Here is a 25,341-nt window from a genome sequence, read left to right on the forward strand (position 1 = left end):
GTAAGCCACCTGGAAGATTTGGGGGCTTTGAGAAGCTGCTGAAGTTACAACAGGAAAGTTACATGATGACATCATTTTAAATAGTGCTCTGACACTAGGCCCAGAATGGATTGATTGGAACCCTGGAGACCAGGAAATTAATGTAGTAGACTAGGGAGGAGTTGATAGTGGCTCTGTTCCTTCAATCCACTTGTCCAAGGTAATTTTTTTGTTTTGTTTTGTTTTTTTTGAGACCGGGTCTTGCTGTCTTACCTAGGCCGGAAGGCAGTGACATGATCATGGCTCACTGCAGCCTCAGCCTCACAGCTTCACATGATCCTCCCACCTTAGCCTCCTGAGTAGCAGCTGGGAGTACAGGTGCACGTCACCATGACCAGCTAATTTTTTTTTTTTTTTTTAGAGAGGGGTCTTGCCATGTTGCCCAGGCTGGTCTCAAACTCCTGGACTTAAGCAATCCTCCTGCCTTGGCCTCCCACACTGCTGGGATTATAAGTGTGAGCCACTACACCCGGCCTAGGGTGATTTTTCTTCAAAATAAACCTAAATTCTCTAGAACTCCCTACTTAAATCACTGATGCTGCTCACAAGGTCCTTGACAAGGGATCCATGCCTACCTCAAGTCAACCCTGACCTCCACATCAGCTCCTCACCTACTTACCACGGGCTCTTTTTCCTTGCTTCTGCTTTTGCTCATTGAGTTCTTTCTTTTCTCCATCTGGAGGCACCCACCAGTCCTTGTCAGAGGTCCTAGTTAAGCTTCACTCACCCAAATCCCCTATAGACAGAGTCCATAGTCCCCAAGTTTAGAAGTCAATTGACACACACCCTATAACTATAGTCAGGTATGTCTCTCTATCTCCCAGTAGATGGAGATATTTGACACCACGGCCTGTACCCATTGTATTCCCAGAGCTAAGCAGTGGCTGCACACACAGCTGATCTTACCAACCTCATGCCAAACCAGGGAGTCGATGCTTATAGGAATGAGACTATGAGATCTGATTAGGAGAGCTGTTTGTGTACCCCTCACTATTCCAAACCAAAAGGTCACTCTCAAGAAGAATCTGACCAGGCGTCCTTTATGTGGTGTGGTATAATAAAAAATAGATATTTGGTCTTTGTCCTAGTTCCTGGCACAGAGCTTCTAAAACCATTGGAATATCCTAAGTGCTGTGTCTTTTGTTATTCATAATGAGCCCATTTTGACCATACCTAAGTTACGTCTGCTAAGCAGACGACTCAAGATAGAGCCCCTAGCTCATTTCAGGATGGGGGTTGGTCACCAGAGAAACAAACCAGTGATTAGAGGGTTGGGACTTCCAGCTCCCGCCTTCAACCTCTGAGGAGAGGAGGGGGTTGGAAATTGGGTTCAATCACCAACACCCAATGGTTTAATCAGCCATGCCTATGTAATGAAACCTCATATAAACACTCTCAATGCGGTTTGGGGAGTTTCCAGGTTGGTGAACACATTGATGTGCTTGGAACGCAGCATGCCTAGAGAGGGCATGGAAGCTCTCCAGCCCCTCTCCATTCCCACCTTGCCCTGTGCATCTTTTCCTATAATCTTTACAGCCAGGTTTGAATGCATTGTTTGGATAAGCAGGAACAAACTTCTCCTGTGGGGAAGATAGTTCATAAAAAACCAGATGGAATCTCAGTAACCCTGGTGTCTGGGTCAGCACAAGCTTCTGGCCCTCTCTTCTTTTGTAGGCACGTGGGTCACTCACTCAGCACCTGCTTCTGTTCTTGGGAAAGTGCTGCTGCCAGCATGGAGGCAGTCAGGGGTCCCTGGCCTGCACATGGACAGCAGGCTGGGGTGCCTGGGAACCAGGAGAAGCAGTGGGTTAGCACCCAAGGAAAGGATAGCACTCAATGGTGGTCAAAGTTAGGACACTCCAACCACTTGACACCTGAATGCTACCATTCAGAATCCAGGGGAAGGGGAGAAGTAATGGTTTTTGACCAAATTCAGCCCATTGTGAAGGCAGTGGTGGTGATATAAAACTATATAGATTCTCGTCCAAGCGCAGTGCCTCACGGCTGTAATTCCAGCACTTTGGAAGACTGAGGTGGGTGAATTTCTTGAGCTCAGGAGTTCGAGACCAGCCTGGCCAATATGGCAAAACCCAGCCTCCACTAAAAACACAAAAATTTGCCAGGCGTGGTGGTGTCCGTCTGTAGCCTCAGCTACTCAGGAGGCTGAGGCAGAAGAATTGCTTGAACTTGGGAGGCGGAGGTTGCAGTGAGCCGAAATCATACCATTGCACTCCAGCCTGGGCGGCGGAGTGAAACTCCATCTCAAAAAACATAACTATGAGGCTGAGTGTGGCGGCTCATGCCTATAATCCAAGCAATTTGGGAGGCCGAGGTGGGCGGATCGCCTGAGGTCAGGAGTTCAAGACCAGCCTGGCCAACATGGTGAAACCCTGGCTCTACTAAAAACACGAAAATTAGCTGGACACGGTGGTGCACACCTGTAGTCCCAGCTACTCGGGAGGCTGAAGCAGGAGAATCACTTGAACCCAGGAGCCAGAGGTTGCAGTAAGCCAAGATGGCGCTACTGCACTCTAGCCTGGGTGATAGAGTAAGACTCCATCTCAAAAAAACAACCAAACAGAAAAACTATATAGATTCTCATCATATGTATAATAACATGCAATGTAATTAGAAAGGGGAGGTGAAAAGAGCCCCTACGGAGCACACCTACTCTGTGTTGGGCCTAGTGCTAGGGAGATATTTCCACAGACATTTACTTGTCACAAACGTGAGATAGAGATTATCTCCCCATTTTACCCAGGCCACCCAGGGAGGTCAAGCAATTTACTCACATTAGCAAAGTAATAACTGAGTGTTTAATTTGTTGATTGAATATATAAAGCTCCAATAACTATCATTAGCAGTACAGCTTTTTTCTAAGGACCACATTATCTCCTTTGAAGGGATGCCCAGAAGTGACTGGACCAAAAGGTGTAAATACCAAAACAGTTATAATTATTATATGCCATAATGCCTCTTTCATTAAATGCTCTAGAAACATTAGCATACGATGTCAGTGATGAGCTCCAGTCTAGAAGCAGGTCCCTGAAGGCAGCAGAAAGGCTTCGTATCTTTTCACGTGGCATTAAGTTCTGGAAATCGCTTTAGAAAGCTAGGTGAAATGTAGGTGAAATGAATGGGAAGTAAGGTTAAATGAATTTAAGTAGGTGAAATGAATGGGAGTGTGGGAAGCATCATTCTCTCTCCTATATTTCTGAGGGGAGCAGTTAGACATCATAGTCACACTTAGCACAATTTGTATTTACGTTTACTTTTTATGTTTTTGAGACAGAGTCTCACTCTGTTACCCAGGCTGGAGTGCAGTGGTGTGATCACGGTTCACAGCAGCAGCCTCAAGCCTCAACCTCTGGGCTCAACCTCCTGCCTCAGCCTCCCGAGTAGCTGGAACTAATGACTAGTGTGCACCACCACACCTGGCTAATTTTTCCGTTTTTGTTTTGTTTTGTTTTGTTTTTGTAGAGACGGGGTTTTGCCACATTGCCCAGGCTGGTCTTGAACTCCTGGGCTCAAGCGATCCTCCCACCTCAGCCAGCCAGGGTGCTGGGATTATAGGCATGAGCCACAGCGCCTGGCTGCATTTACATTTTTAAAAATATTCAAAAATAGAGGATGCATTTACTTTTAAAACCCCTTCTCTCCAACCAGAGAAAGAGCATTTTGAAAGCAGGGACCATGTCAGTTTGCTTACCACTGTAATCCCATACCACTGCACAATTCCTTGGTATTTAGTAGACTTTTAATATCTGATGAATGAAATAGAGAAAACCTTCTTGCAAATAAAGTTGAAATGGAAAATGCTATTCTTAGCACATTGGGTGCCTGGGCTCCGCTACAGAGGCTGAATCACAGGCTGTGGGCTGCCAACATCGGAGGTGTATTTATACAGAGCAGCAGCACAAGGAGGAGCAGTGAGTGTGAGTGTGGTGGCACAGGTGCTACATACCGCACAGCTGCAGGATTCCCAAAGAAAAGAAAAAACCCAGTTCAAGTTCATCACTCCTAGCATTCACTCTCCAAGAGTCTTCCTTTGATTCTTAACTGAGTCAGTGTTTGTATCACGGAGACTGTTTGAGGGACTAGAAGCTAGAACATTCTATCTGCCACTCAGTGACACTTTTCTTCACTGATAGCTGGAGGGACAGATGTCCAAGTCTGCCAAAACCTAGGGCTGTTTTTCTGCCTTACACCACAACCTCATAGGGCTGCATTTACCAGTGCCCTAAACTCTAGTCTCTTAGGTCTGGCAGGTTCCATACTCTAACATAGTGGTCCTAAAATATGAAACTGCATCAGAATCATTGGAGGGCTCGTTACAACACTGGTTGCTAAGCTCTACGCCCAGGGTTGCTAATTCAGTCAGTCTTGGGCAAAGCCAGGAATGCTCGCTTCTAACAAGTTCCCAGGTGATGTGGAAGCTGCTGGTCTGGAGACTATACTTTGAGAACCACTTTTTCCAAGAAAAGTAATGACATGTTAAGAGGCAGTAGAAGCAGCCCATTCTGGGTGCTAACAATACGGAGGTGTGTTGTCTGGAGATAATTTTAAAACAGTAATAAAACAATTAAAAAGTCAGTCACTTTTGACCGGGTGCGGTGGCTCATACCTGTAATCCCAGCACTTTGGGAGCCGAGGTGGGTGGATCACTTGAGCTCAGGAGTTCAAGACCAGCGTGGGCAAGTTGTTCAACAGGTTGAAAATCCTGTTTCTACAAAAAATACGAAAAAAGTAGCTTAGCATGGTGGCATACACCTTTAGTCCCAGCTACTTGGGAAGCTGAGGTAAGAGGAGGTCAAGCTCTTGACCTGAGCTCGGGAGGTCAAGGCTGCAGTAAGCCACGATCATATCACTCCAGCCTGGGCGATAGAGTGAAACACTGTCTGGAAAAAAGAAAAAGGAAAAAAAAGCCAGTGCAGTAGCTTATGCCTGTAATCCCCACACTTTGGGAGGCTGAGGCGGGTGGATCACTTGAAGCCAAGAATTTGAGACCAGCCTGGCCAACATGATGAAACTCTGTCTCTACTAAAAATACAAAAATTAGCCAGGCATGGTGGTACATGACTGTAATCTCAGTTACTTGGGAGGCTGAGGCTCGAGAATCACTTGAGCCTGGGAGGTGGAGGTTGCAGCGAGCCAAGACTATACCACTGCACTCCAGCCTGGGCGATAGAGGGAGACTCTGTCAAAAAAAAAAAAAAAAAAAAAAAAAAAAAAAAAAAAAAAAAAAGAAAAAGAAAAACTCAGTCCCTTTTTATTATCATCATGCTCACGCAACTCTAAACAATATCAGTCACAAAACACTTCTCAAAAAAAAATCTTTCAATTGTTTCTAAGTTGAAATAGTTGCTGTGGATGCTCTTAAATATAAATCAAGTTAGCACATTTTATTGCTTATCATTAATAAACACTGTATTCTATATAAAAGTTAATTTGGGAATCTTACTATACAATTAGTCTCTAAGACACCTGGAGTGAGCTAGATGTGCTTATTTGGAGGGCAAGTTCTTACTGATTCAGAACAGTTTGAGTTCCTTCAAGATCACTGTGGTCACAGTTTGTGTCTCTAAGCCTTGTGTTACTACAGATTGCATTTAAACAATAGATTTAAAAAGAAAGAGAATATGGTTGTATGTGATTTTTATTTTCCAAGTCATCTTTTTTCTGGGGTGAAGTTCTAGATGAAGATTCTAAGACAAAATATTTGCAAACAGTGGGACTTGGCCTTAAACAATGTACAGTAAAATAGTAAGCTTTACAGTTGTCACATGGATTTGGTAATTGTCTCCTAGACAAGACATCAAAAACACAGCAACAAAAGAAAAAAATGGGTAAATTAGACATCATCAAAATTAAAAGCTGTTACACATCAGACAACAGTATTAAGAAAGTGAAAAGATAACCCACAGAATGGAAGAAAACTTTGGCAACTAATATATCTGATAAGAATCTAGTATCCAGAATATGTAAAGAACTTTTTCAACTCAACAATAGAAAGATAATCTTACTAATATACAGGCAAAGGATTTGAATTAACATTTCTCCAAAGAATATAAACAAATGGCCAAAAAGTACATGACACGATCAACATTGATCATTAAGGAAATGCAAATCAAAACCACAATGAGATACCACTTCACATCCATTAGATTGGCTATCCTAAAAAGTTGAAAATAACAAGTGTTGGCAAGGATGTGGAAAAACTGGAACCCTTATACATTGCTAGTGAGAATGCTAAATGATGTACAAATTTCCACTGTGGAAAATAGTTTGGCTGTACCTCAAAAAGTTAAACATAATTACCATATGCCCCAGCATTTCCAACCTAAGTATATACCTAAAAGAATAGAAAATAAATGTTCACACAACAACTTGTACACAAATGTTCATAGCAGAACCATACACAATAGCCAAAAGATGGAAATAACCCAAGCATCCATCAGCAAATGAATGGATTTTAAAATGTGGTATATCAATATAGTGAAATGTCATTCAGCCATAAAAACAAACGAAGCACTGATACATGTGAAAACATGGATGAGCTTTGAAAACATTACACTAAGTAAAGAAACTAGATACAAAAGGCCACGTATTACATGATTCCATTTACGATGACTGCTTAGGCACAGTGTTTCCTTTTCGGGGGATGAAAATGTTCTGGAACTGTTACTGAAACACCAGGAGTTCTGTCTAGGTCCTGATGCTCACAACACAGAAAGCCAATGACTGAGAAAACGAAGGAGAAGGCTTTAATCGGGTGCTGCAGCCGAGCAGATGGGAACTCAGTCTCAAGTCCATCTCCCTGACCAACTAAAACTAATGGTTTATATAGCAGGGGAGAAATGTAATGATGTGTAAGAAAACAGACTGGGGAGGGGCAAGGAAGTAAACATGATGAATGAGGGGTCTGGCATCTCATTGTTGGAATGCGATGATTTGGTGAGTTTCCATTCTTTGATACTTTTTTTGAGAGGACTGAAAGTTATTTCCTGATGAAGAGACTCAGATAAAACAAATGTAAGTTTCAAGCCTTAAGACCAGAAGGGTCAATTCCTATTCATGCAATAAAACTATCTATGGGACTAATGGGTCGGTTCCAGAACTAGATACTGATGAGGGTTGCACAACATTGTGAAAGTACCAAATGCCACTGAATTGCACACTTTAAAATGGTTACAATGGCAAGTTTTGTGTTGTGTGTATTTTGCCATAATAAAAAGAATTGTCGATTGGGCAGGACTTCTGGTGATGGTGGAATGAAGAGTTCACAAACTCTGTCATGAAAAACAACTATAAAACTGGACAGAATTGTCAAAGACAGACATCTCTGGGCCCTAGAAATTGACAATGCACACAAGTTGAGAAATGGTTATTCATGAAAAACTGCTGAACTTCAGGTAAGAATGGTGGCAATCTGTGGTGCTCTTGCCTGGTACTCTCATCTGTCCGCTCCCTGTCCAGTGTAGATGGCACAGCCATGCTACCAGGGCAGAGCTGGTTGTGAAAAACAGCAGCTTTGCTGATGCTGGAAAGGGCTGACTTGATTTAGAAAAGAGAACGAAAAACATATGCCAAGTAATATTCTCAGTAAGAATATCAAGCTCAGTGGGAATTGAACTGAGAAAGCCCACAGCTCTGCTAGCCCGAGGTTGCAGTCCCACTTGGCAGCCAAGCCAGCAATGGGTAACAAGGAGATCCTGGAAACAAGAAAACTGAAGAGGGACTGGATGAGCTCTCCCCACATCCCTGGCTGGTTGGAAGGCTGCAGCACACACGTACAGGCAAGGACCAAAAGGGCTCTACCTCTGCACATATTCCGGCAGACTGAAGACTATCCACACAAAGGAAGTACCTGGAAAGCCCATTGGAAAGGAAAACCTGGGGAAAACTTGGAAAGTGCTCAAACTTTGAATGCACTCCTCAACGCACACACAGATTTATAGGCAAAGAGTGGAAGGCTTGCTGGCACAAAGTGTGTGAGTAAAACCTCTGACTAATCATTGGTTTACCACTAAGATATTCAGACACAAGGGTGCCCCCTAGGAAACTAAGATTTTAAAAAATAAGAAGAATTGGAAACAAACAAAAAATACTTGAGACACACAGCTCTAAAACACCACTAAGAGAGACGATTCTGCAAATGTAATCTAGGTAAGTTTCTAAAAGGCAAAACAAATAATAAACAAGCAAACAAAATCAGCCAGGTATGGTGGCTTGTGCCTATAATCCCAGCACATAAGGAGGCTGAGGTGGGAGGATCACTTGAGCCCAAAAGTTTGAGACCAGCCTGGGCAACATAGTGGTAATACGGCAATGCTGGTAAAGGAAGAGCATAATCCCATTTATTTATTCATTTATTTATGAGACAGAGTCTTGCTCTGTCGCCCAGGCTAGAGTACAATGGCACGATCTCTGCTCACGGCAACCTCCACCTCCTGGGTTGAAACAATTCTCCTGCCTCAGCCTCCTGAGTAGCTGGGATTACAGGCGCGTGTCACCATGCCCAGCTAAGTTTTTGCATTTTTAGTAGAGATGGGGTTTCACCATGTTGGCCAGGCTGGTCTCAAACTCCTGACCTCGTGATCCACCCGCCTAAGCCTCCCAAAGTGCTGGGATCACAGGGGTGAGCCACCGCGCCTTGCCTGAGCATAGTCACTTTTAAATGATAGGGAATGAGGGGAGGGAAGTGCTGGGTAGAGAAGGATGTGGTCCCTGGCTAGGGCTCCACTCTCATGGCCCTGGATGAGGACAAGCATTTTTGTTTTCCTGCCAAAATGCTGCATTTCCGAAGACCACCCTGACCTGCCACGTCCCCATCCTGTGCCTATAAAAGCCCTAAGACCCTAGCTGGCAGACACACAGGCTGCTGCACATGGAGAGGAGCAGATCGGTGGAAGAACACAGAGGCAGCTGAAGGTAGAGAGGGGCACATCAGGAGAGGAACACAAGGGTGGCTGGATGTCAAGAGGGCTGCACCGACAGGGACCGGCACGCCGGCAGTCCACTGACAGAACAATGCAGAGTGTGGCTGGGGCAGTGAGAGGAGAGCCTGGGTCGCTGAGTGCCCGGCTCCAGGGGAAAACCATCTCTCGTCTGGCTCCCCCATCTGCTGAGAGCTAGTTCCACGCAATAAAACCTTGCAGTCATTCTCCAAGCCCACGTGTGATCCGATTCTTCCGGTACACCAAGGCAAGAACCCCAGTATACGGAAAGCCCTCTGTCCTTTCGACAAGGTAGAGGGTCTGATTGAGCTGGTTAACACAAGCCACCTATAGACGGCAAACTAAAAGAGCACTCTGTAACACATGCCCACTGGGGCTTCAGCTGTAAACATTCACCCCTAGACACTGCTGTGGGGTCAGATCCCCGCAGCCTCCCCGTCTGTATGCTCCCCTAGAGGTTTGGACAGCGGGGCATTGAAGATGTGAGCCACACCCCCATCGCACGCGTTGTGAAGGGGCACAAGGGAACTTTTTCCGCGTCAGTGGGACCCCATCTTTACAAAACATAATTAAATTAGTCAGGCATGATGGCATGCACCTATAGTCCCAGGTTTTCAGGAGGCTGAGATGGGAGGATTGTTTGAGGCCTAGGGGTGGGGGGTGAAGGCTGCAGTGAGTAGTGATTCTGCCAGTGCACTCCAGCCTGGCAGACAGAGGAGACCCTGTTTCAAAACGAAACAAAAAACTAACCAGCAATAAAACAGCCCTCAGGGGAAAAATCAGAATCTGGAGTCACTACAGCATATTATTTTAAAATCCAGTGTTCGACAAAAATAATGAGACATGCAAAGAAACGGAAGATGTGACTCATTCTCAGAAAAAACCGCATCAATAGAAAATTGACACTTTTCAAGACCAGGTGTTGTATTCAGCAAACAAAGACATTAAAACAGCTATTATAAATACGTTACAAAATTTATAGCAACTATGTTTAGAGAAATAAAAAAATTTAATTTCAAAGACTCAACAAATAGTAAATCTCAATAAAGAATTAGAAGCTATAAACAAAACTTAAATGGAAATTCTAGAGTCAAAAAGTACAATAACAAATGAAAAATTCACTAAATGGACTCAGCAGCAGACCTGAGATGTCATTAGAAAGAATCAGTGAACTTGAAGAGAGTAGAATAGAAATAATCTAATCTGAGGAAGAGAGAGAAAGATGAAAGAAAAGGAATAGAACCTCAGAGATCTGTGGTATATCATGAAGCACACAAACCTATGTCAAAGCGTGATGTCTGTGGAAGTCCCAGAAATGTAAAAGAGAAAAGGGAAGAAAACATACCTGAAGAAATAATGGACAAAAACTTTCCAAATTTGAAAATTCGTCTACAGATTAAAAAAACCCAAGGAACTCCAAGTAAGAGAAACATAAAGAAATCCACATTTAGACACATTGACATCAAACTGTGTTTTTGTTGTGTTTGTGTGTGTGTGTGTGTGTGTGTGTGTGTGTGTGTGTTTTGAGACAGAGTCTTGCTCTGTCACCCAGGCTGGAGCACAGTGGTGTGATCTTCGCTCACTACAACCTCCACCTCCCAGGTTCAAGCAATTCTCCTGCCTCAGCCTCCTGAGTGGCTGGGATTACAGGAGTGTTCCACATGGAGAAACCCCATCTCTACTAAAAATACAAAAATTAGCTAGGCACTGTGGTGCAGACCTGTAATCTTAGCTACAGGGAAGGCTAAGGCACGAGAATCACTTGAACCTGGGAGGCAGAGGTTGCAGTGAGCCAAGATTGCGCCAGAGCACTCCAGCCTGGGCAACAAAGTGAGACTCTGTCTCAAAAAAAAAAAAAAAAAATCAATAGATACATTAAAACAGTACACTTAAAAAAAATTTAACACAAAAGAAGGCAGTCAAGGAAGGGCAGAGAAACAGGGCAGGATAAATATACAAAACAAATAGGAAAATGGCAGTCATAAATCCAGTCATACCAATAAATACATTAAATGTGAATAGGCTAGACAGAAAAAACAGACTGTCAGACTAGATGTTTTAAAAAGCAGGATTTAATTATATATTGTCTATCAGAGACACATGTCATATTCAAAGACAAAAGTAGGTTGAAAGTAAAAGGATAATAAAAGATACATCATATGAACAGGAACCCTAAGAGAGCTAAATTGGCTGTATTAATATCAGACAAAATAGGCTTTAAGATAAGAAATATTACTAGAGATAAGTATAAAAAGTACTTCTACAACTCAGTAATAAGAAGACAAATTATCTGATTTAAAAATGGGTGGCTGGGCACGGTGACTCACGCCTGTAATCTCAGCATTTTGGGAGGCCAAGGTGGGCAGCTGACCTGAGGTCAGGAGTTTGAGACCAGCCTGGACAACATGGTGAAAACCCATCTCTACTAAAAACACAAAAATTAGCTGGGCGTCCTTGTGGACGCCAGTAATCCCAGCTACTTGGGAGGCTGAGGCAGGAGAATTGCTTGAACTCAGGAGGCGGAAGTTCCAGTGAACCAAGATTACACCACTACACTCCAGCTTGGGCGACAGATCAAGACTCCATTTCAAAAATAAATAAATAAATAAAAATAAAAATAAAAATGGTCAAAAAATTTGAGCAGACATTTCACCAGAGGAGAGATGAAGAGACAAAGAATTGATGAGTAAATGAAAAGATGCTCAACGTCTTTAGTCATTTGGTATATGCATATTAAAACGAAAACGGATATGCTACTCACATCTGTAGTCCTAGTACTTTGGGAGGTCAAGGCAGGCGGATTACTTGAGCCCAGCTGTTTGAGACCAGCCTGGGCAACATAGCGAGACATGCCCCTACAAAACACACATGCACACACAAATTAGTCGGGCGTGGTGGCACGTGCTCTGTGGTCCCAGCTCCTCGGGAGGCTGAGGTGGGAGGATCGATTAAGTCCAGGAGGGTGAGGCTGCAGTGAGCCATGATCCTGCCACTGCACTTCAGCAAAAAAAGAAAATACACTGCTGATGGGAATATAAAATGGTGCAACTACTTTGAAAAGAGTTTGGCATCTACTAAAATTTAAACTCTAACTATGACCCAGCAATTCCTCTCTAAATATCTACCCAAGAGAGATAAAAATATATGTCCACACAAAGACTTGTCCATGAAATGTTCATAGCACAATTGTTCATAAATAGCTAAAATGTGATAATAATGCAATGTCCATCAAGTGGTGAGTGCATAAAGAAAATATCCACATAATGGAATGCCATTCAGCAATTTAAAAAGGACATGCTACAACATGGCTGAACTTCAAAAACACGTTGCTGAGTGAAAGAAGCTAATCACAAAAGACAACATATTGTGTGATTCCATTTTTATAAAATTTCCAAAAAGAATCAAATCTATAGACAGTGAAAGCAGATCAATAGTTGCCTGGGGCTGGAGGTGGGAGCAGGGATTGACTACTAATGGGAACAAGTAAACTTTTTGAGATGATGAAAATGTTCTAAAGCTGGATTGTGATTTATAGAGTTACTAAAGATCATTGAATTATACATTTACAAAGGATGCTCTTCATGATAGGTAAATTACAACTCAATAAAGCTATTTAAAAATTAATCACTTTCAACTGCTATAGAAAATTATGGAGGCGGGCATTAATTATGGAACAACAAAATGCAAGGAAATGGATATTTGTGTAGAAAAAAGAAGTCCAAAGAGGAATACTGAGAGAAACGACAAAAGATGCTGCTCACGCCTGTAATCCCAGCACCATGGGAGGCCAAGGTGGATGGATCACTTCAGGCCAGGAGTTCAAGAACAGCCAGCCAACATGGTGAAATCCCATCTCTACTGAAAATACAAAAATTAGCGAGGCATGGTGGCGCACACCTGTAGTACCAGCTACTCAGGAGGCTGAAGTGGGAGAATCACTTGAACCCAGGAGGCAGAGGTTGCAGTGAGCTGAGATCATGCCACTGCACTCCAGCCTGGGCAACAGAGTGAGACTCTGTCTCAAAAATAATAATAAAAAAAGATGTCGGTCTTATACTACCAGAAGAAATAAAAATGATAATGTTTGTATGACTAAATTGTTTTCACAGAGGACTGGACACTCATTCTAAATAAATGGATCAAATATTGCTATTGTTCATCATGATTTAGCAAATTTCTGATTTTTGCAGAAGTGAAACCCTTTTATTTGAACCAAATATAACATAAATACTTGATAAATTTTCTGGTAAATATATTTTAATGGAATTTTTTTGACTGAGGAGACATTTGAAAGTTACTTGAATAAGTTCCAATGAATAAATACATGGACAGAATTTTAATCTCTGGAATTTGTGAGATGGGATTTTTACGAATCTTTGACAAATTTGTCCTAGGCTTACGACTTTTCCTAAGTATTTATGTGTATGTTGCTTCATGTGAAAGAATCTTTTTAGATTTGAAATTAATAAAATGGGGTTTTCAATCAACTCTGAGTGAAGATAGAAAAACTTATGTGTTATAACTTCTTAAGAATTTGTCTAGCAGATTTTCCATGTTTTACTAGAAAATCCCTCACAAAAAGAAAAAGAAAAATCTGTCTATACTGTTTATTGAACATAAAGATGCAAAAAAGATAAATTTAGACACAGTCATTGACAAATTTGCAGAAGTTAAGGCTCAAAAATAATAATTGTAATGTTAATTACCATGACGGAACAAAATGAGTATAAGGTTTTTTCCTTTTTTCAAAAAAACACATTAATGTAATTAAAATTATTCATTAACTACTCTTTTCCTTTTTGTGTTATAATATTCATTTATATTGGCATTTATTTATTTATTTATATAGACAAAAGTTCTTACTCTCTGCTTTTTAATTTCTGGGACTTACTATTACTATTATTATTATTTTTTTGAGATGGAGTTTCGCTCTTGTCGCCTAGGCTGGAGTGCAATGGCATGATCTCGGCCCACTGCAGCCTCCACCTCCAGGGTTCAAGCGATTCTCCTGCCTCTGCCTCCCGAGTAGCTGGGATTATAGACACCCACCATGACACCCAGCTAAGTTTGTATTTTTAGTAGAGACAGGGTTTCACCATGTTGGCCAGGTTGGTCTTGAATCCCTGACCTCATGTGATCCACCCGCCTTGCCCTCCCAAAGTGCTGGGATTACAGGTATGACCACCACGCCCAGCCTATATATTATTATTGTTATTATTCATTTTATTTCATGATTTTACTGGAAATGATTTTGTCATATGAAAAAGAGGGACAGTAAAAAAATTATCCACTCCAGGTGGCAAATAAGCTAGGTACTCACTTGGGTAAAAGGGAGTGAAGAAATTCCTACACTTATGTATGTATTCACTCATTCAAGAAGTATTTACTAAGCAAGTGTATTTACTAAGCACCAGGAAATATTCCAGGTGCTGGGGATACAGGAAATCCTATCCTGTCCCTCTTTTTCATATGACAAAATCATTTCCAGTAAAATCATGAAATGAATAATAATAATAGGCTGGGTGTGGTGGTGCATACCTGTAATCCCAGGTGTTTGCATTCTAGTGATTCACTCAGGAATCCTGTATGGAGCTCTCCCATTCCACACAAGTGCAGTGGTGTGTTGGAGCTGGCTTGCATTGGCTTGTGAGAGCCAGGTGTGTGCATTTTTTTCCAACTCCCTATTCAGTGATGTTACGCTAGTAACTTCGAATTGGCCATGGTGGGAATATTTACACCACGGAAATAGGCAAAAGCTATAAATCAGGGCTTTTGTTTTAGAGTCAGTTGCTAAATATTTACCAGCCTATAACTACAAGTCACCCAGTCAGAAAGTTCTTCCCTGATTAATCAATTTATAGAAGCCTGCCCCAGTTATTCTGTCACATGCCTCTGTGTTATTTGCTTTATAGCATTTATTACTACTGGAAATGCCCTTGTTCCATTGATTTATTCCACTGGTATTTACTGAGTGCCTATTATATGCCAGGAACTGTTAAAGTACTTGAGATCTAACAAAACAGAGATCTCTACCCTTGTGGGGCTTACATTCTAGCAGGGGCAGATGGATGTTTTTAAAAAATGAGCACAATAAGTAAATTATTCAGGGTGTTAGAAGGTGATAAGTCCTGTGAGGAGTGGAGAAAAAGTAGAGGAGGGGCAAGAAGGATCTGAGTTAGGGACATGAGTGATGATTCCAAACAGAGAAGTGAGGGTGGGTCTCATTGAGAAGGTTATATGGAAATGCAGACCAGAACGAGGTAAGGGAATTATCTGTACAAACAATATTCCAGACAGAGGGAAAAGTCAGTGCCAAGAGCCCACACTGTTCTGGCCTGGCGAGTTCAAGGAACAACAAGGCCAAAGTGGCTGAAGTGGAGTGAGCTGAGGCAAGTGGCTGGGGAGATGAGGTCAGATCATGTGAGGCTTTGTAGGTGATTAAAAGACTAATGTGTTTGGACGGTATCTGGTCTCTCTATCCCTTTAGGTTGGTCTGAATTAACTCTATTTAATTTCTGTAGTTTAACATTCAATCGTTATATCTGGCATTTTATTCTTTTTTCAGAAGTATCTTGCATGTTCATGGACATTTACTCTTTCATATGAACTTTAGGATCTATAATCCAGTTGCAACAAAAAATCCTGCTGCGTTTATATTGGAATGAATTTAATTTGTAGGTTTATTTTGGGAGAGAGGTGATACCTTTATAATAGCAAGTATTCCCATCAATATCTCTCCATTTATTCCTTTATTTATATTCTTTATATATATATATATACACACACACACACACACACACACATATATATATATATATATTTTTTTTTTTTTTTGAGACGGAGTCTCACTCTGTCGCCCAGGCTGGAGTGCAGTGGCCGGATCTCAGCTCACTGCAAGCTCCACCTCCCAGATTTACGCCATTCTCCTGCCTCAGCCTCCCGAGTAACTGGGACTACAGGCGCCCGCCACCTCGCCCGGCTAGTTTTTTGTACTTTTTAGTAGAGACGGGGTTTCACCGTGTTAGCCAGGATGGTCTCGATCTCCTGACCTCGTGATCCGCCCGCCTCGGCCTCCCAAAGTGCTGGGATTACAAGCTTGAGCCACCATGCCCAGCCTCTTTTTATATATTTAAAAACATTTTGTATTGTCCTCTATGAAGATCAAGTGCATCCTTTGTGAGATATATTCCTGGATGCCTTAGAGTTGTTATCAACCCTGGGAAAGGTATCTTTTATGCCTAATACTCTCTTATTAGTTTAAATAGTTTTTCTCTATGTTCTCTTGGATTTTCTCATTGACTGTAATATCACCTGCAAATATGGATAGTGTTCTCTTTTTCTATGCTAACACGTCTTATTTATTTCTCTTATTACACTGGCTAAGAGCTCCAGCATAATAGTGAATAGTAGTGCTGATAGCAATCTTGTTCCTGACTTAATGGAAATGCTTCCAAACTTTCAAGCATAAAGTTTATGTTTGGGGGTAGATACGCTTTAACAGGTTGAAAAAATTCCCTTCTATTCCTAATTTGTTAAGGGTTTTTTTTTTTTTTTAAATTATGAATCCACATTGTTATGTTGAATGATTTTTTTTTTTTTGCATTTTTGAGAGGATTGTATGATTTTTTTCCTTTATCAGTTAATTGGCAAATCACAGGGAAAGATTTCCTAATGTTAAATTATGCTTCTGTGAGTAAAGGGAAAATTAATATCAGGCTGGGGCTGATGCAAGCCTGCCTGACGCTGACCTTGGTCTTCCACAATACTGTTTCCTTGGAAACTGCAGAGTTAACATAAACAGGGGATGTTGCGTATGCTGACTACACAATTGTGTGGAACTGCACATGGGTCTGGAGGCGTTGTCAGTGAGCGTACAGTTGCTTATGCAACTGGGAATGGTAGGAAATATTGGTGGGAAATAGAGGCTTCAGGTTATTTATTTATTTATTTAAAGAGGGCCTTGCCTGAGACCCAGGCTGGTCTCAGACTAGGCACAAGAGATCCTCCTGCCTCAGCCTCCCAAAGTGCTGGGATTACAGGTGTAAGCCACTGCGCCTGGCTAAGGCTTTAGGTTCTATGAGTCAAAGTGATCGCTGCACACCTTGGCTCGCCCATGGCAGCTGTAAGTGCCCTGTGGATGAATGACAACGGCACATGTGTACTTGGGTAGCTGCTGGGCCACCTGCTGAGATGAAGATGCAGCATCTGCCATATCTTCTGCCTTGTATTCTAGGTTACAATTTATTTCTGTCTCATGAGTCTTGCTGAATCACAGCTGTAGTCTGCACCTTCTTTCAGAGATTATACGTAGCATAATTATGGTGCAGTACTTTAATTTTACCTCTAGGGGGCAGTCGTGGATCATAAATTGGTATGCTGTTTAAAAAACCAGCTAGAATAAATTAAACTGAGTGCACTTTTAGGTTATGTACTTTTTTTTTTTTTCCATTTTACAGATGAAGGAACTGAGCCTTAGAAAATCTAAATAATTTGCTTAGTTCACATAACTTGTAAATAGCAAAAAGCAGATCTGGGATTTTTTTTTTTCAGATGAAAAATGATACTTTATTATAACTTTTAAAATTGCAGAACGTCAGGCTGAATATCATTAGACACGTACACAAAACCACTCATCTCTAAAGTCATCTTCTACACCCTCTCAAAATTTGGCCAATGAATTATGCCTCAGGGAATTTTCCAGTTCAACCCCATACACCAACATGGAATAAATGGAAACACTAGCCCTTTGGTTTTGCCCAGTTCCAAAGCGATATTACAGGTGGAATATCTGCTGCAGGAGGTCATTCTTGCTGCTGTGGGTGTGAGTAAAATGTCCATCTGTAGGCCTCTGGTCCTGCAGGCTTTGTTCTCTTTCTCCTTGTATTGTCTCCTTCTGCAGGGGTTGCCTTACATACCGCAATCAAAAGACATCTTCTGCTCAGAATCACAACAGATAGTGAGTGGTTCAAGTGACAAGTAATGTTATGTAGTAAATTACTGAATCTACAATGAGAAATTGAACTTTGGGGCTACAACTCAAATATGATTTCAAAGTAAAGAAAATAATTTCTTGGCTGGCTAGTGAAATGCTTATTTCCTTCTAAAATCATAATTGCAATATAGACTTCTGCTTCATGCTGCATCCCAAGGCACAAATCAGGTAACCCACATCACCCAAATGATCAATGGAGCACTCCATCCTATTTTACCCTCAATGCTAAGAAATTACTCTAGAGCCCAGAAGTTGTTGTATAGGTGACTTGGGTTACTTGGTGCTCAGGCAACAAACGCCACGGGCCACACCTTGATGAACATCATCCATTTCTTTAAATATGATGATACTAAGATGGAGGAGGCCCCTGCTCAGAGGAAGCAAGGACGTAAAAGCTGGGACAGACTGCGCTGAGGGTCGCTACACTAACAGACCCAGATGACACGATGGAACGTGAATACTGAAGCCAACAATCTTCTGAAAATCTCTTTTTCAAAACCCATATGTCCTTTTTTCTAATCAGGAAATCAGGGACAGGGAAACATTAGCATAATTATCCACCAACATGTTCTTCTTAACAAAAGTGAAGATTATCTTGAGAATATGAAAAGTGTTTCAAGACATCTGTTTTCAGGGATAGACCACAGCAACAGAAGTACTTTTCAGGCCGGGCGCGGTGGCTCACGCCTGTAATCCCAGCACTTTGGGAGGCCGAGGCGGGCGGATCACAAGGTCAGGAGATCGAGACCATGGTGAAACCCCGTCTCTACTAAAAAATAGAAAAAAATTAGCCGGGCGCAGTGGCGGGCGCCTGTAGTCCCGGCTACTCGGGAGGCTGAGGTAGGAGAATGGCGTGAACCCGGGAGGCGGAGCTTGCAGTGAGCCGAGATTGCGCCACTGCACTCCAGCCTGGGCGACAGAGCGAGACTCCGTCTCAAAAAAAAAAAAAAAAAAAAAAAAAAAAGAAGTACTTTTCAGAGTTGGTTCATTTTAAAGTCAATCTCAGGAACAAGGGCAGCCAGCTTTCACAAGGTACCAAGACACGATCTGGCAAAAACATTTCCGCTTTAAGTTGTATGCTGTCAAGTTCAACTATTTTATACATAGCTGATCCTTTTCTGTCAGTAAAAAAGGTACAATTTTTTTAAAACTCCAAAATCAATAATTTCTGGGTAGGATGAAGGTAGAATTTTGGTTGTATTTCACACTTCAGAACACAGATGAAACCAAAAGGTCTGCAGTTGTCTCTATATTCACATCTTTCAAAGGTCCTGTTCTCCTTTAACATGGATTCATCTGAATCATTGCCATCCTGATTTAAAGACATATTTTCAACTTTCATTAGTGGTAAATAGCTCCTAAGTTCAACCATTTCCCTCTTCTTCATTTCTTCTTTTACTCTCCTTTTCATTTCCTGAATTTGGGCTTTTTTCTCACTCCTCTCTTCATGATCTCTGCATTCTTTCTCTGCTGCTAGGTCTGGGAACCGCTCCACTTTGGTCTTTTCTAATTGGTTCAGGATCTCATTTACTTTCTTCTCTCCTATCACAATTTTTACATCCTTCTGCCTGTGAAAACCTATCTGCCCCATATCCATGTCAGCTGTTTTCTTCAGGTTTAGACCGTGGCGTATATACCACATTAACGTGGTTCATCTTGCAGCCTTGAATGCTACTGGCCTTCATAAGGTGGGCACAGTCCATCAGCACTTCCTTTGGAATGTCTTCTATATTATCTCCCAGATATCTTTAGGCCAGCCATGCTTGATCAGATCTTCATTTTCATATTTATCCTTTCCCATGTAAATAGCGTAGGGAAATGAATTAATGCTGCTGCTGGTGAAGTAGAACACCATGGTCTCGGTGGTGATGCGGTGACTCCACCACCCAGCAGCAGCGCTCAATTCACCCAGATCTGGGATTTTAACCTACATCTACTTGCCACTCAAGTACATGCCTTTTTTTTTTTTTTTTTTTTTGAGACGGAGTCTTGCTCTGTCTCCCAGGCTGGGGTGCAGTGGCCGGATCTCAGCTCACTGCAAGCTCCGCCTCCCGGGTTTATGCCATTCTCCTGCCTCAGCCTGCTGAGTAGCTGGGACTACCGGCGCCCGCCACCGCGCCCGGCTAGTTTTTTGTATTTTGTAGTAGAGACGGAGTTTCACCGTGTTAGCCGGGATGGTCTCGATCTCCTGACCTCGTGATCCGCCCGTCTTGGCCTCCCAAAGTGCTGGGATTACAGGCTTGAGCCACTGCGCCCGGCCAGTACATGCTCTTAATACACACAGAGGAACACCCCCCTTTTCTCGTCTTCCCTCCTTTCCCCTCTCTATCTCTTTTTCCCCTCGAAGCAGTCCAGCAAAGTGGTTAAATGCACTAATTCTGAAGTCAACCTGCTTGACTAGGAAGGATTGGCTCATATGGGTACCTAAAGGTTAGAATGGCAGCAAGAAATTGACTCACATGAAAAATAAATTACCTACCACACCTGCCAAAGTCTGGCTCTATGACTTACCAGCTGTGTGACCATGGGAAGGTTACTTAATTCCTCTGTGACACAGGTCCACCTGTCAAAGTGAGATGATAAAGGAAATTCTTGCTAAGCCTTGAGCCTGTGTAGATGAACTTACACCCTGCTTGGTTCTGAGCCTGGATGAGTAATAAAATGCAAAAATCAATCAGTTAGGGTCCCAGAAGAAGGAAGCAAAGCAAATGCTTCTGGGAAAATTGATCAGAATCAGAAAAAAACCTATAACAAACAAACAAACAAAAACAAAACCCTAACCTGATGAGGAACTTTTTGTGTTTGTGATTTGTGCTTCAACTGTTCACTTGGATTCAACTTCGTGGATTTACTGGGTCCATAAAGTTTCCAAAAAGCACAAATGGAACTGGGGCTCAGTTCCATTACAGCCAAACAATCCCGAGAGGACAAGCTAAAGACTTATTTAAACCATTGAAACCAATCACCTCTCCTTATGAAACTGTGTGACTTTTGCCCTTATAAGCCCACCCTTGTCTTTGGACTGGGTGTCAGTCTTCATGAGACCTGCTCTTCCTTGTATATTACTCACCTAAGAGTAAACCTTTCATGCTTATATGAAAGAGTAGTCAACATCACTGATTATCAGAAAAATGCAAATCAAAACTACAATGAGATATCCTCTCTCTCCAGTTAATTAAAATGGCTTTTATCCAAAAGTCAGGCAATAACGAATGCTGCTGAGGATGTGGAGAAATGGGGAACCCTCCTACACTGTTGGTGGGAATGTAAATTAGCACAACCACTATGGAGAACAGTTTGGAGGTTCCTCAAAAATCTAAATAGAGCTACCACATGACCCAGCAATCCCACTGATGGGAATATACCCAAAAGAAAGGAAATCAGTATTTCAAAGAGGTATCTGCACTCCCATGTTTATTGTAGCACTATTCATAATAGCCAAGATTTGGAAACAACTGTGTCCATCAACAGACAAACAGATAAAAAAATGTGGAACATATACACAATTGAGTACTATTTAGCCATAAAAAAGAATAAGATTCTGTCATTTACAACAACACGGATGGAACTGGAGGTTATTATGTTAGTGACATAAGCCAGGCACAGAAAGACAAACTTCACATGTTCTCACTCATTTGTGGGAACTAAAATTAAAACAATCGAACTCATGGTGATAGAGAGTAGAAGGATGATTAGCAGATGCTGCAAAAGGTAGTGGGGAGGGTGGGGAGAGGAAATGGGGAAGCTTCTTGGGTACAAAAGTAGTTAGAAAGAATGAATAAGATCTAGTATTTATTCACAACACAACAGGGGGACTATAGTCAATAATACTTTAATTGTACATTTAAAAATAACTAAAAGAGTATAATTAGGCTGGGTGCAGTGGCTCACGCCTGTAATCCCAGCACTTTGGGAGGCCAAGGCGGGTGGATCACCTGAGGTCAGGAGTTCGAGACCAGCCTAGCCAACATGGTGAAACCCCGTCTCTACTAAAAATACAAAAAAAATTATCCAGGCGTGGTGGCACGTGCCTGTAGTGCCAGCTACTCAGGAGGCTGAGGTAGGAGAATAACTTAAACCTGGGAGGCAGAGGTTGCAGTGAGCCTAGAACACGCCATTGCACTCCAGCCTGGGTGACAAGAGTGAAACTCCATCTCAAAAAAGAAAAAAAAAAAAAGTATAACTGGATTGTTTGTAACGCAAATGATAAATGCTTGACCCTATTTACCATGATCTAATTATTACACATTGCACGCCTGTATCAAAATATCTCATGTATCCCATAAATATATACATCTACTATGTACCCACAAAAATATAAAATAAAATAAAATACTGTCAAAAAAAGGGAAACTCTCAATGCTTTAGTTAATTGTCCTGAGTTATTCTTTAACATTTGATCTGAAGACCCAGTGCTGCATGCCTAACTTTGCATTGGATCAGGCTTCCTCTGCCTTACCTAGCAGTACATTCAGTTTAATACTCACTACATATCAGTATTTATTTTGTCTTTTATTAGGGAAAATAGTTCCTATCTCATAAGATTGCTTCAATGATGAAATGAGATGACACATGTAGAACAAAGCCTGAGGTGGCAAGAACTCACTAAATGTTACTGTCATTAATTCAACAAACATCGTTTATGGCATCTATTATATCAGACACAATTCTCCATCCAAAGGATACTAAGGTGTTTGTATCAGGAAGGGTCTAATCAGAAGACAGAAACCACAGCAGTTATTTGAGCAGAGAAAATTTAATATAAAGAATCGCTGTCAGCCCGGTGCAGTGGCTCATGCCTGTAATCCCAGCACTTTGATAGGCCAAGGCAGGCGGATCACAAGGTCAGGAGTTTGGGACCAGCCTGGCCAATATGGTGAAATCCTGTCTCTACTAAAAAATACAAAAATCAGCCAGGCGTGGTGGCGCACACCTGCAATCCCAGCTACTCAGGAGGTTGAGGCAGGAGAACTGCTTGAACCCAGGAGGCGGAGGTTGCAGTGAGCCGAGATCACATCACTGTACTCCAGCCTGGGCTACAGAGCGAGACTCCGAGACTCCGTCTCAAAACAAACAAACAAACAAACAAGCTTAGCCGAGGCCCTGCAGAGCTGCACCTCAGATCTCTGAGGAAGAGGTGCCACTCAGCTGTTGCTGGAGTTTCTGAATGAAGCACATTAAGGCTGCTCTGCAAATGTTGGGAAAATTGCAAACTGGATTCAACAACCTCCACAGGAAGGAACTGCAGCTGATGCAAGGCAAGTGAGCCCCAAAGTGGAGCTTAGCCGGGGAGAGTTCTTGGCTTTGCCCAGGAAAGAATTCAAGGGTAAGCCAGAGGTAGAAGAAAATAGCTTTATTGAAGAAGCATTGTTATGGCTCTAGTGGTGTTACAATGTTACAATTCTGTGACTGCTCCTGAGCAACGTTACCCTGGAGGTGGAGAATAGCAGCTCAGTGCAGTTTTGCAGTCATATTTATACTCACTTTTAACTGCGTGCAGATCAAGGGGCAGTTTGCACAGAAATTTCTAGGGAAGGCATAGTAATTTTGGGTCACTGGGTCATTGCCATGGAAAGAGGTAGTAACTCCTTGGCGTTGCCATGACAATGATAAATTGACATGGTACATGGTGGGCCTATTTGATTGGAAATTGGCTTCCACCCCTACCCTGTTTTAGCTAGTCCTCAATCTGGTCCAGTGTCTGAGCCCCACCTCTGGAGTTGAGTCCTGCCTCCTACCTCACTGTGGCCCAGGTGAGGAAGTGTTGCTAGGTGATGCTCACAAGTTCAGGAAGACCAAAGAAAGAAACCAATTCCTTCCTCCTTCAGCCTTGCAGTCTCCCTCTTGTACCACTCATCAACAGAGCCTAATAGAAAGCTTGCTTTTGGCAGTGCAGAAATACAGTTTGCAGAGTCCTTGCCCCCGCATCATGGTGCAGAGTATAGAAGGATGGGTTGAAGCAATAGACAAAAGCTTAATATCCACCACAGTCCATTGGTTCAGTTATTCAAGATCCATGTGCATATATTTTTACATCTTTCTCCATATATGTCAACTTTTCAAGGCAATAAAAACAACTACCTTTCTGCCTAACAAGATGCAACTACCTTTCATATAAACAAATTCTCTCCCCAAAAATGAAGAGGTGCAAAGTTGCAATAATCACTGTATCCATTTTTGGGAGACATTCATATCATCCACTTCTAAGACATGTTAATTACTTCTCAAATTTAGTCATAGTCCCAACTGAATATTCAGTTGAGCTTGTCATTTCTTTCTATAAGCACTCTAGCACATTCAAAAGAATCTATCCCACATCCCAAATAGTTCTTGCAGTCATCATCACCGCCATAATGACCAAGTGAAACAGCCACCTTGTCCCCCAAGGCACTTGTAATAGGCACTTCATCACAATCAACCACAGGCAATTATGTGATTAATCATAATGTCACTGTATGCCATGGATTGCTAGCATGCCATTTTCCATTGCCAGTGGAGCTCCGTGCTGAGTTCAAGCCCAAGAACACATTAAAGTAATATCACGGCAGGGTGCCGTGGCTCATGCCTGTAATCCCAGCACCTTGGGAGGCTGAGGTGGGAGGATCACCTGAGGTCAGGAGTTCGAGACCAGCCTGGCCAACATGGAGAAACCCCTCTCTACCTTAGCCAGGCGTGGTGGTGGCACATGCCTGTAATCCCAGCTGCTCGGGAGGCTGAGGCAGGAGAATCGCTTGAACCCGGGAGGTGGAGGTTGCAGTGAGCTGAGATCACACCATTGCACTCCAGCCTGGGCAACAGAGTAAGACTCCATCTGGAAAAAAAAAAAAAAAAGCATATCACCACCCCCCATGCAAAACACACACACACACACACACACACACACACACACACATTTTTGAGGAATTATTTCTTAGGACCACTCCTGAGACCAATTTCTCAAGCAGCTATGGTCCAATGAGGAGACAGAATACCACCAGTAATGGGAACAAAGAGAATTGAATATAAATAATTGCTAACTAGATATAAAGTTGTGAATGAAGTCACTAAAAGAGAAAAAAAGAAAAAAGAAAACCACCGAGTTTGAGACCAGACTGCACAGCATAGTGAGACCCTGTCTCTACAAACAAACAAATAAACAAAAAAATGTGGTGGTGCATGCCTGTAGTCCCAGCTACTCAGGGTGCTGTGGCACGAAGATTGCTTGACCCAGGAAATTGAGGCTGCATTGAGCTGTTTTCATGCCACTGCACTCCAGCCTTGTCAACAAAGCAAGGCCCTGTCTCTCAAATAACAACAACACACCAACATATTATAGAGGAGTAACTACCACTCCTAAGACTGAGGGAACTGGGA

At 42.3% G+C, this 25,341-nt stretch overlaps 1 non-coding gene and 1 pseudogene across 1 annotated transcript; one reads left to right on the top strand and one right to left on the bottom strand.

Annotated features, from left to right (window-relative positions):
• The first annotated feature begins 13,507 nt into the window (after positions 1–13,507).
• Positions 13,508–13,569, top strand: LOC119626413 (U7 small nuclear RNA). The gene has a single exon (XR_005242585.2). It is a non-coding gene; the product is annotated as a U7 small nuclear RNA (small nuclear RNA).
• A 5,506-nt stretch (positions 13,570–19,075) lies between these two features.
• LOC119624213 (coiled-coil domain-containing protein 25 pseudogene) lies at positions 19,076–19,913 on the bottom strand (annotated as a pseudogene).
• Positions 19,914–25,341: the final 5,428 nt, after the last annotated feature.

This window comes from Chlorocebus sabaeus, chromosome 20 (genome assembly GCF_047675955.1).
Source record: "Chlorocebus sabaeus isolate Y175 chromosome 20, mChlSab1.0.hap1, whole genome shotgun sequence".
Taxonomy (NCBI): Eukaryota; Metazoa; Chordata; class Mammalia; order Primates; family Cercopithecidae; genus Chlorocebus; species Chlorocebus sabaeus.